Here is a 21,662-nt window from a genome sequence, read left to right as displayed (position 1 = left end):
GCCTAAAACTGTTTTTGTATGACCTTACAGCTAAGAATGATGTTAAAGGTTTATTTAAAGACTACTAATAAAACAAAACAAAGAAGAATATATAACAGAAAATGTATATGGCCAACAATGCCTAGAGTATTATCTGACTCCTTATAGGAAAAAAAAAGTGCCAATCCTTACTCTATAGTATATACACTTTGCCTATTATATTTACCTACTATATAAAAGTCTTAGATTACTAGAAGAAAGACATATAAAGAGAACAATCTTGATTTTTCCTGCTGAGTCATAGGCTGAAGGTTCTAACTGGGACAGGAAAGAATGACTGTATCTAAAATATATATATTTTTAAAAAATTACCACCAAATGTGAATGTATGTGTTAGAAGTTGAAAGTATATTGGGCTCTGTCTTTAACACTGCTAAAGGCACCACGTTGTGTTCTTATTTTAGCCAAGATGTACTTTGGCAGAGTGAGGTTTCTTTAGTGAATATCAACAAATCAACTGAATGGCATTAAGAGAATTTGAAAAGATAAACAGCTTAATGAGTAATTAACTTATACTGTATCCCAAATTTTATTTACCTCTCAATAACATCTACTCCCTTTGTAAATACTTTATAGATTTAAGAATTTCTTAGTTATATAATACTAGGAGTTAAATCTGCCCATAAAGTTATCAGGAGATTGGATTGAGACTGCAGATCCAACACCTGTCAATTTTCCTTTCTGCTCCAGATCCATGAAATAGCAGAAAATAAGCTCTAGAAGAATATCAGAGAATAAAAGAGAGTGGCAGAGACAGATGACAGATTTTGAGGGCTATCTTAAAAACAGGAAAAAATAAATAAAATGAGGGAAGTAAATCCAGAGATTACCATAGACTAAAACACACATGGTGCAAAATGCTACAGAACTGGGAGTGAAGGAGGCTGCAACCCTCCAACCAGGAAGTGCACTCTCGGCACCTGGGCCAGCCACCTCTCTCCTCTTCCTGACTTGTGTGGGGGAAGCAAGAGCTCTGTGCACCAATGACATTTACTTCTAGGCAAAGCCGTAAATGTGGTCACTGAGGATGTCTGTGTAGGGTTCCTGGCTCCTGGTCCTGAGGAGAAGCTGCTGCTACACCAGCTCCTGAAGCTCCTCCCCTTTGTCCTCCTCCACAACCACCGCTCTCACTATCATCACTGTCCTCAGCAGCATCATCAACCAGCAATATTCATTGAGCTCACCACACTTTAGGGACTGTGCTAAGCAATTTTATGTGTATCCTTTTATTAAATCCTTAGCTCCAACAGACAGATATGATGATTAGCTCTATATTATAAATGAAAAAACTAGGGCATGAAGGGGTTACAGAACTTTCCCGTGGTTATAGCTACTAACTTGTAAAGCTGAGTTCAAGCTCAGATCCGTCTAGCTTCATGACCCAATTACTTAACCAGCAGAACTTACTGTTTTACTAAATACTCAACATTGAGACTAATAGTATCACCAACATCCATGATAGGCATTTTCAAACACAAGGTTAAACAAAAAACTAAAAATCACTCTACATTTGAAGGATATCCACATTATGAAAGAGAGGCACCAATCTTAGTAAAACAAGAATTCACACTGGAAAAAGCAGAAGATATAAAAGCAAATATAAGTAATAAAAACAAGTATAAATTTGAGGAACCTAAAGAGGACTTATTGAGAATTTTAAAAATGGAAATACTGGAAAGTAAGTATAAGAATTTTGAAATAAAAACTCTATAGCAATAGATTGGACATAGCTACAGCTCAAATTACTTTACTAAACTGGAAAATTGAGCTGAGGAGTAATTCCAGAAAGCAATGCAAAATATCGAGGAGGTTGTATGTATGAATGGAGAAAAGTTTAACAAACATAGACATTAGTTGAGAAAGTTCTCAAATCCATCTAATTAAATTACAGGTAGAACAGACAGAATAGATGTGGCAAAATAAAATTCCCCAAACTGAGGACACACATGTTTGGTTCAGAGGTTTATCAAATGCTGATAAACATGAAAAAAATATTCACAGATATCTTGATAAAATTTTAGAACATTTAGAAGGAATAGAAGGATATGTTTTTACTTTGAGGCTTTATGATGGAAATCCAAAAAGCTTCCAGAGAAAAGGAATAAAAATTGCCCATATCAGAAGGAAAAATCAGACTTTTCATCTTCAGCCCTGGCTAGCAAAAGACCATGGAGAGATGCTCTGAAACATGTGATTTTGAAATATTTGTCTATATAAAAAATTAAATTACAAAAAAAAAATTAATTAAAACTTCTAAGGGAAGAAAAGACAACACAGTTTAAAAAGCCAGTGTTAAGCCTAGGAAACATATCTGTTCCCAATAGAGCTGACAAAATATCAATATCCAGAGTACATAAAACATTTTATAACTCCAAAAGAAAAATGAGCAAAGATATAAACAGAGAAATTAGAGGAAAAAATAAAGTAAAAATGGTCAATAGATATGTAAAAAGATGTCCTATCTCACCAGTGAGCAGGAAAATAGAAATTAAAACAAGAAGCACACTTTTCTCTTCATCAGACTGAGACAAGTAAAACATGGTAATATTTTGTCTTGGTGAGGTGCTTAAAACAAAAGCTTTATATACCATTAATGAAAATATAAATCGGGAGAATCCCTTCCAGAGTGTTCCCGTAGTTGTTAGCTCTTAGCAATTTCATTCTTTCAATTCTATAATAATTTTTATTCACATACGAATAAATATACATCCATGTGTGAGTGAAATGTGGAGAAATAGTTCCTCACATTGTGATTATCATGTAAACAATTTACTAGCAAATATTAAGAATTTCCTATTTAAGTTAGTACAGTCATCAGCATAAAAAGTATTAAAATAAAATAAAAATTGCACCCAGAAATCTAGGTGCTTGTTAAGGCATGGTCTGCATTTTCTCATTCCAAATATTCTTTCCTGTATACAAGGAGTCAGTTTCAGATTAATATATAACTTGTGAAATGCATGCTCTTTTGCCCACATTGTCAATTTGGAATTTGTGGTAACATATTTTGAACAATCAATGCTCCCAGATCCTGTTACAAACTTAGAACAAAACTCTGAGAAACAAACTGAGGGTTTTAGAGGGGAGGTGGTGGGGGGATGGGTTAGCCTGGTGATGGGTATTAAGGAGGGCACGTACTAAATGGAGCGCTGGGTGTTATGCACAAACGATGAATCATGGAACACTACATCAAAAACTAATGATGACATGTATGGTGACTAACATAATAAAATAAAATTTAAAAAAATCAACAAATGGATTACCACATTTGAGCATATCTTATATGTATTTTAGGAAACACAACTTTTAACTAGGGTAAGACCGGAAGTATAATCTTCATGATCACTGAAGTATCTTCCTACTCTACATTCAGTTTGTGTGAATACACTTAAGGCAGCTTCTGAGAGAGGGTGCATATGTCCTGAGTGGAACATTTGCTGTTGGCTTTGTTGAAAGAGCTTGTCAATGAATCAATAATAATTCAGAATCTGGGCATTTCTTTGGGGATTAATGGCTAGCTAAGTAGAGCTATTCAAGCCAAATACCATTAACCCCAATTGGTCCCTGTCCAGTTTGTGGCAGCTGCAATGAAGGAGCACTACAAAATACAGACTTACTTTTTTAAAACTTCACTCCAATGTGTTTTTAGCACATATCTTTTGTAAGCGATCAAAAAGGATTGATTTTAGAGGCCAAGCTCTCCTCGATATTCTATTCAATTCAGAAAATCCGTAAGTCTAAATGTGGATACCTACTATTGAAATCTTCATACACTAACTCAAGTCTATCCAGGGAACTGAGATAGTTCTGATGCAACAGTGATTTGTGGGATATGGATTCTTCCATAAGCGTCAGTCGTATCTCTAATATGCAGCTGAGAGAAATAATGCACATGAGTTCCATCTATTCCTTCCCTGTAGCCTGCAACACTGATGAATATCCCAGTGACATACCTAAATCAGCTAATTCCTGATCGCTCTCTTTTTTATGGCATTGGTTCCCATTTAACAACTCATCTGGTAAAGCACCCAGATTGAAATAATACAGATTTCTTTTAACAGAAACTATTTGTATTTCTTTTCTCCCCAAAGGAACACTTGATGAGGTGAACAATATGGTTTCATGCCTTTCATTACTATGACAATGTGGACAATCAAAAATGCCAAGTCGCGGGGTACCCAGGTGGCTCAGTCAGTTAAGTGTCCAACTCTTGATTTCGGCTCAGGTCATGATCTCAGGGTCATGAAATGGAGCCCCAGGTGGGGCTCCACACTGGGCATGAAGCCTGCTTAAGATTCTCTCTCTCCTTCTCCCTCTGCCCACCCCCACTCCCTCTCAATCAATCAATCAATCAATCATTAACCACTTAAAAAAAATGTCAAGTCAAAAGATTCTCACCAACAAGAGGATTCTTTGAAAAATGAGTGTCACAATATACGAGCCTTAAACCAAACTGAGAGAAGGTTAACAGTGACTCCATATTCCCTGCCCTGTTTAATTTCGTATTACTTATGGTCTATAAACCAATGCAGCCACAATGTGTATCGAGATACCATTCACTGAGATAAGTTATAATTCATGAAGTAGCAGAGTATTCCAAAAAGCTCCAGGCAGGGAATCAAAGCACAAGCTTTAGCAGCAGCTACACCTGATTTGCAAATGTTTTTGCTCCCCTTTATTAGCTGTGTGAGGTTGCCTAAGTTATGTATCCTGTCTAAAATGTTAGTTTTCCCTTCTGCAAAATGGGCGCAACAACAGTATCTACTCCATTAGGTTGCTGTGAGGATTAGATTATCCATGCAAATTCTCACCACAGTGGCTGATAAATAGTAAGCACCCAACACACACAGATTATTTTCATTAACATTTCTGTTGCCCCAGTTTCCTACCTTTCCCTCTGTGTAACACCCGCCCTCCTTGTCTTTCAATTTCTTTCTCTTATTTTTTTCACCTTTTCTTCCCTTTCTCTTTCACCTGTTTTTCTTTTTCTCAAAACTCAGGAACTCAGGTCCTCAGAGAATTCTTTTTTTTTTTTTTATTCAGTGCTTCTAAGACATTATCAAATTATGCTAATTTTTCCTAATTGGAGGGATGGTCAGTAAAACTTAAGCATCTCAGAAATAGAATATTTTGAAATTTGCAAAGTTTTGGTTGCAATGTCCCCAGCTCTTCTTACACTTTTTAAATCTAGCTTCAAAAAACATGCATAAGGAACACTTCAAATGCTCTTTTGAATTCTCCGCCCCTTACCTTACTAAGGAAGAATACTTAGGGAAACACTGTGCTGCAGAGTACAGAGGGAAATCTGGGGATACTTTTTTTTTTTTTTTTTTTTTGTCATCAAACAGAGACAGGGACTTCGACTTCTCTTATCTCTCCTCTCCATTCTTAATACTTTTCCAATTTAGATTTGGACCCACATTCATCTCTGCATCCATTTTAAAAATGCGATTTCTGCTCTCCCAACTCAATAAGCCAACACCCTCTAACTTTCTTTTTCTCTTGCCAGTTCTTCCCCGGATCTCAGGCCTGCATGCTGGCCAAAGTGCTGAGAGTGTCATAAAGAACAAGTTTTCCCAGGCTGACAGCTCAACATTTCTCAAATCCTCGACTTCTCTGGGATATGTATAAATGGAGATAGCAGAGAACAGTAGTAGGGAAAATATGCACTTTGGGGAATCCAAGAGAACTGGGTCTGTGTTCTGGATCTATCATCATTCATGTGTTTATTTACTCTTTTCTTCATGTATTCATACATTCATTCGGCAAAATATTTCTTGACAATCTGCTGTGTGTACCATACTAGAACCTGGAAATACATTAGTTAACAAGACAGACTTAGCTTTTTCTCTCAAAGAAAGAGCAGGTTTTTTGTTGTCCTGAGTAAGCTTTAAGCATCGGGAAAGAAATTCTCAGCTCACACACTTACTGAACATGATAATTAAGGGCCAGATACCAAGACATACACAAATATTTATAATTTTTTAACAAGGAGGGGAATGGGATATTCCTTTTGACCTTCTCTCCTCCACTTTCTGCAAAATGTGACCTCCTAAATAATTTATCTCTATGGGTGAAAAGAAAAGTCCAGCTGCAGCATCTCACTGACACGGATGCTTGTGAGAACGGAGAGTTGATTATAACAGGAAGCCTAGGCAAACCAGCTTTCCATTGCGTGTTCTTGATAATCAATTCAAAACTAGGGTATTATTGCAATAGCTTCTGAATAAACTTTCAGCAGAACATGCTCCCTTTCAAAATATCTTCACTCCTATACTAATGCTTTGCCTGTTCTTTCTAGTTCTCATTCATTCATACATCCCCTTTCCACATGTCAATGAAATCTTTGCACTTCAAGGAGAAAGATTTGGAAAAAGAGTACCAGAGAATAGTTTGGCATTAACTACAGACTAAATTTCCAGAACACAGATTCTCTAATGTCTTAGAAATGTGATCCAATGGGCACATTCTTTTGAGATAAAAATAGGTTGACAATAAAAAGTATTAAAAGATGCCAAAGCAATACAAGATTTTTATTGTTAATTTCATTCTTGTGATTTTCATTTCAATAAAGAACGGATCCCAACTGAAATGCTTTCCCATCTGGTGGCTGCTCTGGAATTTCTGCCACGACTTTCTAGACATTTTATCTACTTTTATTTATATCATAAATGGCTAAAAAGGAAAAGTCTGTATCAAGAGTGTGCATGTATGAATCTTTCAGCATAAAAGCTTAAGACATAGTCCAAAAGAGGATAGGATAATACTTCAGAACCTGACCAGTTTTCTCTCCATCTCCATGAGGAACTGCCACCAAATCAATTGACAGAGAGAGGGAGGGAGAGAAAAAGAGAAAATGAATAAACTTCACTACTATTTGACAAAGTTCTTCTCAACAAGATGTCAGCTTTTATTCTATATACTTACAACCAGAAACTGCTCAATATCTGAATCTAATCTTTTAACCAAATAAGAACAATATGAGCAGACACCTAGGGCAGATTTAGGTACCCATCAATAATTACTATTTTGTTTCATACTACACACACACACACATTCTCTAAATACTAGCTAACATAACTAGTATTAAAGAGTTTGAGTGCTAAAACCACAAGTGATCTCTTTTATTCCCCAATCGAACTAGTGAAGTAGATATAAACACTATCTGCATTTATAGAAAATAAACTGAGGCTTATAGAACTTAAATAACCTTGCCCAAGGTCACACAGATAGCCAGCAACAGAAAGGATTGAAATGTAAACATTCTGTCCTCAAAGATTTCTTTAGCTATACGTGATAGGACTTTAAAAGGCTATCTCCCTCATTACCTAGCACACAGTAGGTATACAATAGAAAACATAACCTGGCACATCAGTGAAACCAAGGGCCCCAAAATAGGCTTAGTGCTTATAAAAGGCACAGTTCATTGGAGCCAGAATGCTACCTATTATAAAAATAAGCTGATGGCTAGACCTGAAAGAAATCAAAGAGGGCCCCATGAGGATTAAAGAGAAGATATAATGAAAATCAGGAAGCTGGTTTAATGAGAAAGAAATTCAATATACTTCACCTCTCCTTCAATCTTTTTGTGTTTGGTGCATTCATCTAGAAACGACTCAGTCTGTTTTCTTACTACAGCTTTCCGTTTTCACATAGCCTGATACTATTCATGTTTCTTTAGAAGCATGGGACAAGAATAGTTTATGGGGATGATTTTAAAAAGGATGGACTATTAGTAAAGACAGATGGATCAACATAACATGTGGGTTAATTGCAAATAAATATCTTTGGAAGTTATTGGCAAGCCTGTAGTTATAGCAGTATGAAACAGAATTTACCAAGTGTGTGATTTTACAGAATAACTTAATTCTTTTATGACCAAAAGCTACATGAACTAAGTCCTCTCTAATGACTTCTGAAATAACACATAAAAGAAACTCAAATACAGGGACATACAAGGAGCAGGGAGAAAAGACCATTAATAAGAAAGTATTTGAAATGTAGATATACTAATTAGTATAGTACCCTTAAGGAAAGTTAATGATAGTTATGGGAGAAAATAGTTACATATTTATTGTTTACAAGGAAAACTAATCTCAGAGTAATTGGATTGGAAGACACCATAAAGAAAGGATGCTCTAATTCCTTCATTTCCCTAAATGAAAATGGAAGCCCAGATAATGTACACCATATGCACACTTATATGGTTAGTGTAGGGCTCTTCCCACCACACACACTACCCACAAGATTTTTTTTTATTATGTTATGTTAATCACCATACATTACATCATTAGTTTTTTGGTTTTTTTTTTAAAGATTTTTATTTATTCATTTGACAGAGAGAGACAGCGAGAGAGGGAACACAAGCAGGGGGAGTGGGGGAGGGAGAAGCAGGCCTCCCACCGAGCAGGGAGCCGGATGCGGGGCTCGATCCCAGGACCCTGGGATCATGACCTGAGCCGAAGGCAGACGCTTAACGACTGAGCCACCCAGGTGCCCCTACATCATTAGTTTTTGATGTAGTGTTCCATGATTCATTGTTTGCGTTTAACACCCAGTGCTCCATTCAGTACGTGCCCTCTTTAATACCCATCACCAGGCTAACCCATCCCCCCAACCCCCCTCCCCTCTAGAACCCTCAGTTTGTTTCTCAGAGTCCATAGTCTCTGGTTCGTCTCCCCCTAGATTTTTTATCGCATAAAAAAATACAGTACCAACTTGCTTCTTTATCTTCTGAGGCTCCTTCTGATCTTTAGATTTCTTCTTTTATATTTGTATCACCTCAGTCCTTCAAGCCTTCCCTTTATTATTCAGTGGCTGAATCTTTGTTTAAATCTAACTTTATTCTATTAATTAAGAATTAATTCTCCAACTTGTCATTATTCTTTTGAATTCTCAGACTATCACCCAAATTCTTTGTCATAATCACCACAAAAGTTGTCTGCGCACTTACAGGTCATGATAAAATATGCTTCATTCCTGTAAAATGCTATGTACATGGAATGCTAGGACAATTTTAGATTCCACACAACAAGATTGCTCCATAGAACATCTTACGATTCACAGTAAGCTCCTCAATACACTACTTGCAAAGGATTCTTCACAACAATAATTATATACAGCACATCCTTCTCTGGTCTATCTAAGCCAACCACTGGCATGAGGAAAGGTCTACTGTCATGTTGAAAAGAGAAACCCCAAGCAGCTCATAAATGTTTGTTATTTTACTGGTGCATATTTTAACCTTCACCACCTTTCCATATTCCTACCCTCAGTATTCTAACTCATCCTTCCAGAACACCCCTTTCAATTCCCAGAATATACAATAAAATCTAAAAAACAAGTTTTAAGTTTTGCTTACCATGTTCTTTGTCTGTGCTAGACACAGTTCTAAGCATTTCACACTCATCGTTTACTGCCTTGTTTCAAGATAGGGACTGTTGCTGTCTCCATGCACAGGTGAGAAGGCTGAGACGGGTTAAATAATCTGGCTGTTGTTAGAGAACTGGACCTAGGCGTTTTGGATTTAGAATCTGTTCTCTTAAGCACTCAGTTTCACTAATAAACATGCACAAAAACATCCATACATTTAATGAACGACACTGAGGCTAAATGTCAGCTGTAAATTTTACCTTCTGTTCTTCAAGGAATACAATCACTATAAGAAAAAAAAATACACAACTATGGAGAAATACTACATTCAAGTTCCTAAGTATACTTAATCACTAGTCAAAAACATTCAGGTTTGTACAGATCCCTGCATTTTCAGAGTTTATCAAGATTTTCCTCCACGGGGAAAAGGAACAGAGCCAGAGAAGCATAGCAGAAAAGTCTAAGCCAAAGAACTAAGCTTGTATCTATTCTTCTATGGCAAATCCCATCATATTCAGAGAAATAATTTTTAAACTGTCTCTTCCATAAAGAGTATTACTAATTTAGATGCAGTTTACTACTGGAGAATGCATTAGGTGAGTGTCATGCATCCAGGAAATGCTCAATAAATATTAACAAATAATTACCAATGCTATAGATAATATAAATTACACATGCCATACACACATCTGAGTTTTTTTAAAGGGTAAATTTAAAATAGGGTCTTTAATTACATACAAGAACACCAAATGCAAAATTAACGCCATGAAAGCTACAGCAAGCACAGGATACAAAATATCCTGAACCTTTACTAGGTAACTAAATATGAACAGTGATGCAGTTATATTGGGCTTTTTATTCCTTTCTTAAAAACTCATTCTCAATATGATTTTCAGTTTTAAATACTGAAGTCACTCAAGCTTGAAAAAAGTATTTGCACTCAGTTCAAGATAAATACAGGGTAATAATCTCGAATAAAAATGATTATGGGAAAAGAAATACATTGATGGGAACATTTACTGAGGCCTAAACTATCAATCAATATGCCACTTATTATCAATTTGGGGGACAGCTACATTGCTCTAAGGGCTGACAAAAGAGCTTAAACAGGGAAATGATGAATTGTGAAGCTGATAAGGATCACAGAGGTCATTTGGTCCTACCTTCTAGTTTTCCAGATGAGAACACTGAGACACAGACAGGAATAATTACTACCCCAATGCCACCATGAATTAGTGGCAGAGAAAAGGTAAGATCTCAGAGGGGCCTACATCTGAGAGACTACATCTGAAAATGGGAGAATCTTGGAAGGTGTCACTAGATTTTAAATAAATTTTGCATCCCATCTCATAGTTTATCTTTCAGTCAAGGATAAATGCATCTGCAGACATGTCCTGGCTTATACAGAGTAGCCCAGCTCAGAGATTCACAGCAATAATTCTTGTGTGACTAAGCAAAGGCCTCAGCTACTATAACGCTCTGCATGCTTTAATCTTCTCACTGTCATCCTGGTCCAATCTCTCCCTGTAGGAAGAGCCCTTAGAGGTAATAACTTCTAGCTTTCTAAAAAATTCAGATGATTTTAGTTGATAAGCATTTAAATAGGTTATGTTCTTCTAAGTCCATACACTGGTAAATAAGGCTACTATAGGGGGAAGTCTTGGGTATGTGAAATATATATGACTCTGACAATAAATAGTGCACACGTTCTACAAGCAGATACCTTAGAAGTACTAAGTTCCTGTGACTAAACCAAAGATAGGGGAAATAAAACAATCCCTTCTCTGGAAAGATGATAAATGGGCAGTCTGTGGGAGGAAAGTGGTGGTAACATTTTTTTTAATCTGTATTTTTATGGCACAATGCCACAACTGTGTATGTACTCTGCTTAAAGAATATTCACTTGAAGGAAACTATCATCTCAAAACTTTTTTCAGGAAAAGCCTAGATAAAAATCGAACTGGGATGAGGTGGGAGAAGGTGGGCTGAATTTAGGCCCCTTGTCTAACTAGCTAAGTCATTCAGAGTAAGCATTAGACTAGTTCAAACGACCTTAAATCTTGTATGCATGTACATATTTATGTTTACATGTACATATGTATTTATTTTTCACATATTTTAATTAGTGTCAAAGATAGTAGTGATGATAGAAAACAGCCCTGGAATAAAAACCACAAAACTTCATTTGTCATTCCAAATATGCATTTACCTGGCTTCTGGTCTTCATCAAACCTACAGCTTCAGGATTCTAGAGCTAGAAAAACAAAAATCTTAGAAATTGCCCAGGGCAATTTCCTCATCTTATAGATGGAGAAACTGTGCTTATTAAGACTTTTCAAAAGCAAAATCCAGATAACTAAGTAGCCCAGCTACTAGGACTCAGTGAGGAACCACTTTAACCTCTTTCAGTATTATCTTCTACTACTTTAGAAGCTGGAAAGTTAAAACCCACCTTTCACAGATTCCCTTGATATTTAAATTCTTCACATGATCAAGGTTTTACCAAACTCACAAAAGTAGAGAGTGAGCATCATGAGTGGGCTAGTACAGAAGCGAAGTTTTTGGGTCTCTGTTAGAATTACTTAACTTGTAGGCTGCATATAGGGAAAGAAATGAATTGATGAAGATTTTCTTTTTCTCCTTTTTTATGGGATCACGAAATTGAAAAAGTTGCAACGAAACATTTGAAATATATCATTAAGTTTGTATATTGTGCACAGAAATTCATCACAATTTCTTTAAATACAGGTTTTTTAAATATTTTTTTTCAGTTTGGGGACCAAATTTTCCCCAAGGAAATATCTCCAAGTTTTAAATATATAAAGGGGAAACATTTTAATTTAGACAACCTGAGCAATACTTCTGAAGACCAACATATAATGAACATAATTTCTTAAATAAAATGTGGATTGTTTACACACCTACATGTATTTTTATTATGAAGTGCTATGAAGATTTTTGAATTTTTAGAAGAGACGAAATCAAAAGGAAAGACCAGAAGAAAATGTACATTCCAGAAAGGCCAAGTCTAGTTTGGAAAATAGAAGCAGGGCTATCATCAATAACAGCCAGAGTAAGACAGACCAAAAGTTGTTTACATTTATAACTAAGGAATCTTCCCAGTCCATGAAAATTTGTTTATGTACTTCATCCCTTCCTTATTTAATCCTGCCCATTAAGTATAATGCAAACATTTTAAATCAGGTATTTCATCCAAAAACCTCAATACATTTATTAGATATGAACAATAACTGATATGCAATAAATTGTTACTCACCAATACATATATGCACAGAGAAAACAGTAAGGTCAGATATATTTCAGCTGTGTCTAATGAATGTTCTCATTCCCACATTAAGCCCTCCCTTGCTAACCAGAATGCCACTGCAAACAGGATGTTGAATCACAGGAGCCATTTCTCCCATAGCATCCAAGGACAATCTTTCACATTCAAATTGCCTTTTACATTAATGGACATGCTAAAAGGATTTGCATTCGGTTATTCATGAATCATATTGTTTTACTACTTCAGAGATAATGGATTGCATTCACCTCTTATCATGTTTGATTCTAATTTTCAAAAAGGAACTTTGGCTGGGCACAACTTAGATAAATGCTATTAAGTATATGATTGCATGAGGATGTGTATGTAGAGTGTTTAGAATAGGCCTGCCACACATTTAATGCTCCATTAAAAAGCTATTAACGTTACGATTAGAAAATAAATCTACAGTAAAGTGGTATTGATGACAGGAACATATTTTAATATATTGTAGATAAATTTCTGGTATTTCAAAGTATTTTACAAACTTTGGTACAATACATAAACTACCACAATGGGAACTCCTTCAAAACAAGGACTGTCTTTCCCTCACATAGTACACTATCAATACAATATATATTTGTAAAGTTAATTAAGACATGAATGAATGAAATGCCATTAGCCAAGTGTTAGAAACTACCGTTCTTAGGATATAAGTGAATACAATGTGTCTGGACTAGGTAACAAGAGCAAGGGATTCCAGGAAAATTTTAAAACTAAAATTGACTAATATACCCATTATCTTGTTGAAAACATATTCTGCAAAAAGGCTTGTAGCAATAGCTTAAGTGTTGTAGCAGAGTATGCTTCCAAATGTTATAACCTGAAGAAGACTAAACCATTCTGCCAACATGCCTATAGATCCCCATCACTGGTATTACTCCTTTGTGCAACTTGCTAGCATAGGACCCAGAGTTGAAGAAGAAAGGCAAACACCACATGCTAATTCTTTAATCTGTGTTACCTTATCTTTTTTGGTCCACTATAATCATTCTCACTTATTCATTTATTTATTCAATAAATATTTATTAAGATCCTATTACAAGGCATATACAGTGGATGGATATGGCCCTTACCTTCTCTTAGCTTAGTTTGGAATAAAAGATCCCCGGGAGCGAAGGTGTCTGTGTGGGGCTGGAAGATTACAGTAGAGTAAGAGAGGTAAGACACAGTGCTTATTGCATATCTCTTAGGTGGCAAACACAGTGCTCAGCATCCCTTCTCCAGAGTCCCTTCTTTCAGGAAATGGTCCCTCCAGTCATCCAGATACTCAGGTCAATCATTTTGGAGTCATCTCTAATTATGTCCCTTTCACTTCCACCCTATTCTACATCTCATCAGCAAATTCTGTCCACTCTGCTTTCAAAGCATGTAGCAACATGAACCAGTTCTTCCCACATTCTCCACTACTACTCCAGTCCATCTTCCCATCTGACCAATATGAGGTTCCTCTACACCCTCTCTTATGCCCCTACAATCTATTCTCTCTGAAGGGACTGAAACAGAAATATCATCCTCTTTTTTAAATACTTCAATGGTGTCTGGTTGGGTTTAGAATAAAATTATGTTCAAGTTCATGTTGTGGCCTGTCAAATTCTATGTAATCTGGCTCCCAGTTACCACACCAGTCTCTCTGCCGATCCCTGCTTTGCTCACTGTGTTCAATCCCTCTGGCCTCCATGCTCTCCCACGAGCATTCAAGCACATTCCCACTTCAGACCTGCTGCACTTGCAATAGAGCATTTAACCTCAGAACTGCATGCTTCTTTCTTGTGTTTATCAGGTGTCGCCTTCTCAGAAGGCCCAACATGATTACCCTACCTAAAATCAAAATGCCCCTAATCCATTCTCTATCCCCTTAACCTGCTTTAATGCTCTTCATAGCACTTGCTGTTTTCTGACATCAGAATACATTATGTGAACATATCCATAAGAGCAGGGTTTTGTCTTTATATGGCTCAGCATCTACAACAGCACATAGCAAGAGTTAAGAACACATTTTTTTGAAGGAACAAATTATTCATTAAATCCCTACATTCTCTGAAGTTGCTAATATTATTTTACAATCAAAAACAGTAAGATGAAAACAGATCATGCAACCATCTTTGGAAACAGTTTGAAAATATTTTGGAAATGGGGCTTTATGCTTGAGGACTAGATGCCTGTACAGGATGGAAACAATGAGGAAGGAAGTCGAAATAAGGAAGACAAGGTATTTTTTTTAATTTCCTACTTCCTTAATTTTAATACTACAAATAAATACTTTGGGAAAAATCATACCTTAATTCAGTAACTCAATTTGTTTCTTAATTTCAAGTTAAATTAAAAACCAAAAACAATGGTCATTACTTACAAAAGATGAGGAATTATGGAAAACATATAGTATCCATGACTTAATTATTCCCCCATTTTTCTGTTTCCATATCAAACACAGGCCTAACTTATGATACATTAGACCAGGCACAAATTATAATATGAAAGTAGGGCATAGAACAATACAGTTGGAACTTGCAAGGATGCAAGAACTTACAGCCAAAGGAACACTGGAAAGTATGATAAGGCCTAAAGAGGATTATAATATCTTTGGTGGATAGGTAGGTTTTGTGTTTTGTTTTAGGTGTATCCTCAGGACTCAATGAATGCTTTGGGTACTAAACAGAGTAAAGCTCAAGTCAAGTTTACTGCTTCCATATGGTTCCAAACACATATGCACAATGGTGGAATCAGTGAAAGCAAACAAACAAACAAAAGTTTAAGTCGTTTTCCTAGAAAAGGCATTGTGTTGCTGGAACTTTAATGAGCAAGAGTTCAGATGCAAGCCAGAGCAAAAAGTCAAACTTAGAACATCATTTTGTTGGTGCCTTTCCAGAACAGCAATTTGATAAAAGAGCATCTGCATGTCTTTTATCTGCAAACTTAATTTCATTATTGCACTATACTGTACTTAAAATAAAAACAGATCCACACATTTATTAAAATTGTAATGAATGAATCACTTAGGCTTTGATCTCCTATACCAGTTTTAGTAACCTCCTTTAAAGGAAGATCAATTAGACATACTTTTTTCTTCTTCTTTTTCAAATAATACTCTCAGACAGAACTTTTGAACTTTGTTTTATCAAAATTTAGGCATAGCAAACATAAGAAATAAAATAAACTATCCCCCATTCATGCATTTGATTAATACAGGCAGCATTCTTATTTCATTCTTGATATGAAAAAATAAAATTTTACATTTAATAAAATCTCCCAAATGTTGTCTGACACAGTACACTAAATAAACTCTTATGACACAACCAGAAGTTCTATTAAAATATAGTGTTTCTAGGAAAGTACTCTTTTCATCAACTGACAAGCCTTGAAATACATAAAAATACAATCTTACTCCATATTGTGAAGGTTTTGATTTATTTGCTATAGTACACCACTGCTTTTGTGTTCCAAAATACAAAGTAAGAGACTCCTATAACGACGAATTTGTTAAAATGACTTTCCATAAGAAAATCACGTTCATTTTCCAGTGCATATAAAGAGCTCTAAAAATCTCTTCTGCATACCTAGGAATGAAGCGACCCAAACAGGCTACACAGAGGTAAGAATTTTCCATAAATGTAATGAAAAGAGAACAAAAGGAGATACATCATCAGAAATATTACATCATATATATAATATACAAGATATAATTTTTGAAGTGTTATTTTCTTTGCTTTCTAAAAATGGAATGATGAAAATTATGTTGGGCTCATGTTCCTGTTCCAGCTATGAAACTAATTTTTTGACTTGGAGAGTTCTCCACCCTCTCTTTGTCTCAGTTGGTTCATCTCTAAAATCAGAGTGACTGTAGTAGATACTCTTCATGGTCACTCTTAACTCCAAAATTCTATGGATTCTGTAGTTTGGATATTTTCCATATTTTCACTGCTTAGTAAATTCTTCTTGACAAATTAATACGGAGTTCAAACATTAAAATATAGGCTCCTTCAGCTGAAGGAACTGGTGAATTTAATGATTGTTAAAAAGGAGGAGGAAGAGAGGTTTTAGATATAACTATCCAGGAGTGTCCTAAAGTTCTGCTCACTTGAGCGTCCAATATTATATGCAGCCCTCATAAAGTAAAACAACATACAAGTATAGAGGGTCTTGAAGGAACTATGAATTCCTGAATAACCATAATTTATGGGCCAGCTGTGATAACACTACTAAAGTAATGTGAGGCCTATGTTTAATTAAATTATATTTATTACTTCTGTAGCATATTCAAATCTAAAATAAAGAATACAGACCACTGAGGTCAGTGTTTCAGGTCATGTTCACATATGATTCCAATTACTCAATATTCCAGAATGAGAAGAAAATGATTAGGGATTAATTATGGTGGCTATTAAAGCTTTTCTTAAAATTTCCCTTCTAAAAAAATAATATCACTTACTCATCACAATATCCTCTTTAAAAATTGATTTATTTAGTTATAGTCTACCTCCACGTAGAATTTGGGGTGACTATACAAGACATGGACAAAATTCTAACTGAAAAAAGAAAGACTGCCCAAAATATAATCAGATAAACTAGATGTATCACAAATAAGTAACTTATTCGCCTCTTGGGTCCTCCCGTTCACGGAGCAAAATGAAAATAGATGGGCCAAACAGAAAGATGTATCTTTCTATCAAAGGTAAGAATAAAAAAGAAAGAAGGGAAGGAGGAAGAAAAAAGTTGAGTAGTAATTGTTCTTGTAACTGTTACCAAACAAGAAATGAGTTATAGAAACAAAATACCATTACTTTGCAATTTCAGCTAGTGAATGTAGTGGCAGTTCTTCTCTGCTTACCATTGCAACCATCACCTTTTTAACAATTTTAAGCTTTCTTTTCACAGAACTGCTAAAATCTAATTTTAGTAATCCCCTTTTCTCCTAGTCATCCCATCTGAATCCTAGATGGGCCCTCACTTCTTGGTTTTTGAAGAAAACTTGAAAGAAACCCAGCCATTTATCAGATTTCTGGATTTGGAGGAAGGAAGCCCTGGCTCAGGGCCTGCCTAATTTTCCCACGGATGGTGGACACGTAACAGGCAAACTGCTGCTTACACACCCGCCCAGGCAAAGCCTTAGATTGGTCAAAAAAAAAAAAAAAGGCATAAATAAACAGATTCTGCTTGAGAAAACAAAGGAAATATGCAGAGCCTAAAAAAGACACACCAGCCACTAAATAAATATTTGCTTTCAATACAGGTTATTTCCGTCTTCGGTTGCTCCGCATCCTTTCTCTCTCCATCTTGCCAGTATTTTGTATTTTCTTTGGACATGTAATTGACCTAGTTGGTATTTTATTACATGACAAATACACATATTTTAAAACTTATGAACATTTTAGAAAATTAAATTTCATGAAGGTAACTTTAAAGTACATGATTTTATAAATAAACATTTGTTAAAAAGAAATTCGGGAGTACAGCAGTTTACTGTTATTTTTTTTCCCCTCACCTATAAATTGTGATGTAAATATATTACTTGAAATTAAAGGGATATCAGAAACTGGGAGAATCACTTCTTCACCCATCTAGAGGAGTACTTATGCCAAGATAACTGGGAAGTCTGGATTAGAAGGAAAGGGTGGTTTGTAAACATGGAAACAAATCAAAGGAAGGGGTAAAGTCCTGAGGAATACTAATTTTAGAGGATGGTGAAACTTAATGAATGAATCTTGCATCAAGAGATAAAGCACAGGAATGCCTACGTGGCTCCAGTCAGCTAAGCGGCTGCCTTTGGCTCAGGTCATGATCCCAGGGTCCTGGGATCAAGACCCACATCGGGTTCCTTGCTCGGTGGGGAGCCTGCTTCTCCCTCTGCCCGCCGCTCCCCCTGCTTGTGCTCTCTCCCTCTATCTCTCTGACAAACAAATAAAATCTTTAAAAAAAAAAATAAAGCATACCCAATAGTTACTAGAATATGCAAGTCTGCCTATAACAAGTTTGCAAAAATAAGCCAGTTTATTTACTGTGATATGTTCATTTTGCCACTCCTGGTTTCCTCTGATGACTCTGTTAACTCGATCTACAACCTACATCTTCCTCTGGATTTCACTGTACGTTCTCCGCTTTCATTTCCATTTCTCATTCTCTCCATCCCAAGTCAACAATTAGCCTACCCATATCCTAATCACTCAACTCTAGGCCTCTCCTTATTTCCCATGAACAAACCTACACTTTTTGTTGTGGTTCTAGATACAGTGGAAGTGGACAGTCTTCCAAACATGTACCCATCTAATGGCAGTCACAGACCTTTCTTACGAGAACCTCTTTGTTTCATTTGAGTCCACAGTTATTTATCTCCAGTTCTGCTTTCCATCCAAGATCTACCTTTGTAGTCACAGCAGTCTTTCTAAAATTACAATCTTATATTACTTCCTGTTCTTTTAACTCTACCACTGAGTAAAAAGGTTAGTTCCAAGCCCCTTAATACAGCTTATAAGATTTGCACAGCTTAGTTTGTGGTCTATATTAAACCACTTTCACCATTTTTCCTCTATGCACCATAAATTCTAAACTATTTTCAGTTCTGCAAATGAGGAACAGTCTCTTCTTGCATGCTTTCTCTTTTCCCTTCTGTTCCCTTAGTTAACTCCCATTCATATTCAAGTCTCACCTTAGCTGTCTTATCCTTTGGGAGGCCTTCTGTACCTCCTAAGTCTGAGTTTTATATGCTTTATAATTAGTGTTGGTTATTCTATATTGTAGTTGACCTTATATATTTCTATATTCACCTACAGAAATATAAACTCCATAGGAGTAGTGACCAGGCACATCTAATCACAAATATGTCCGCAGTGCCTAAGCCTAATGCCTTTAAATATCATTTAAAGTGTTATAAATGTTTAAAAATTTCCCTCTGGTGCATTGATTACCACCTTAAGACACTATAATAAGCTATAGCTATTGATCCATTTTTATTTCAGAGTTCCATTTTGTAATAAACTATATTTGTTTTGATAGGTAATTGGACATATTTTTCATATCATTATCAAAGGGTTAGTAAAAACTAGGGTTTTCTGAAGTATTTCTGGAATGCACAGACAGAAATCAAGGAAAAAATTATTGCCCAAAGAAAAACTGATGCAATATCCATTTATCAGTTTTGGAATCTAAGGAGGGCCAAAAATGTATTGCACTATAATTTCTGAATTATTTACAGAAGTTTTGGTGATACAACAGGAAAACCAGGAATATACTTTATTTAGGAGTCATAAAGAAAGAAATTTGAAATAAATGCCAAAGTCAAACTAAGTTACCTGGAAATTGTTAAGGGTGTAGGAAAAGTATGAGTACATAGTTAACCACTACGCACTTAAGAGCATATTTTACCTATATCCTTTTTGTGTGTTTTACATATTATTCTCTTTTTTTATGTTTATGGAATTACTGACACCTGAGAGTTCTGAAAGGAGAAAAGAGTAATACTGTTAAATAAACATTTTCACAGAATGCATTTTTACATAAGTCTTCATTTCTTAAACTTGGTAAATTCTCAGATAAAATGTCATAAAATATATTTAACTAAAATGTGAACAAATCCTTAGAACAGTAGTCTGCAGAAGTTAGAAAAAAAATTTTCTGAGATATTTCCTTCTTTTCAATATTTGTCATCTTAGTAGGTACATCGTTTGAATGTTTTATGATGAAAAATAAGCCAAAATATCAAGGAAAAAAAAAATCACAGAGTGATAAAGCCTTAAAAGAGGAAGAAACACTAGAAAACATAATTACTCTTTCACAGAGTGGGAGGAAAAAACAAAATCAGGAATATATTAATGATTAGATGAAGAAAATAAGAGTCAAAAACAAGGGACTCTATATGTATGTTGAGGTTTGCCTATAGTCTTCCTGTAAAGTCTTTGGAAACCATATCTAGAGGTTTCTTCTTGACCGTTGCCAGCAATACATCATTTAGTTGGGAAATACATTCATCCATACATAAAAGAGATGAGGAATAAAGAAAAATATGAAAGTCAAATTGGCTAAAACCAAATTCCAAATAAAAGAAATACTCTCAAAATATAAGAGGATCTCAAACGCTATATGGTCTCCAAAAAGAGGAGGTTGACTCTTGATCATTTGTATATATTGACTCCACAGGACCTACACAAGCTATTCTAAAGCTGTGAGTGGTGACCGTGGAGACACAAGACACAGAGGAGAAAGCGTGGGGTTGTAGAAGCCTATGGGGTTTGAAGCCTATGTTCAGATTCTCTCCTTGCTGCTTAGACACTGTTTTTGCTAAATGCAAAACAAAAATAATAAATCTAGCTGTAGGGGTGAAAATTAAATGGGATAACATACATAAAATTGACAATACCAGTATATAATAGGCAATCAGTAAATATCAATCCCTTCCTCCTCTCACACATCGCTACTCAAGGCATTTAAAAAATACATTAATTTTACTTGATATACCACATAATTTTAAATTGTGTATAAAAATCATCAGTAAATACTAAAAGTCATCAAAATAATGATAATTTCTCAACGAAGTATTTTAACTCTTTATAAGTGGTCACGGTCACAAAACATTTTGTTAGACTTTTTTAAAACGTGTACTTGGATATTTATATTTTTCAAGAGATTTGCCTTTAATTTAATAACAATATTAGGATTTTTTGTGGAGGTAAATCACATTATTGTTTTAACTTTAGTTTGTGTTTGTGTTTTTGTTTTAACTGGGAAAATCAGAGATAGACAGTGAAAGGAAACCAATGTCCAATAAGGCATAGCTAGTTGGTGGGAAAGCAAAAAAAATGCAATCCACCAATTAATCATTCTACCAAGTATCTTTAGTTCCTATTGAAATCATGATTGGTAAATAACCTGGATATCTGAATAAATTCTTGCCACTTAATTCCAATCTTGCTCTGAATAATTTCAAGGAGGTGATCCA

General features: G+C 35.4%; 1 protein-coding gene across 11 annotated transcripts in view; it reads right to left on the bottom strand.

The window, feature by feature from the left end:
- Positions 1-21,662, bottom strand: part of NRXN1 (neurexin 1) — a 1,139,755-nt gene that overhangs the window by 1,100,380 nt on the left and 17,713 nt on the right. The gene's annotated exons all lie outside the window — the stretch shown is intronic.

The sequence above is a fragment of the Mirounga leonina genome, unplaced genomic scaffold (genome assembly GCF_011800145.1).
Source record: "Mirounga leonina isolate KUSES-001 unplaced genomic scaffold, KU_Mleo_1.0 Mir_125, whole genome shotgun sequence".
NCBI classification, from domain to species: Eukaryota; Metazoa; Chordata; class Mammalia; order Carnivora; family Phocidae; genus Mirounga; species Mirounga leonina.
This window is presented reverse-complemented; position numbering and strand designations above follow the sequence as displayed.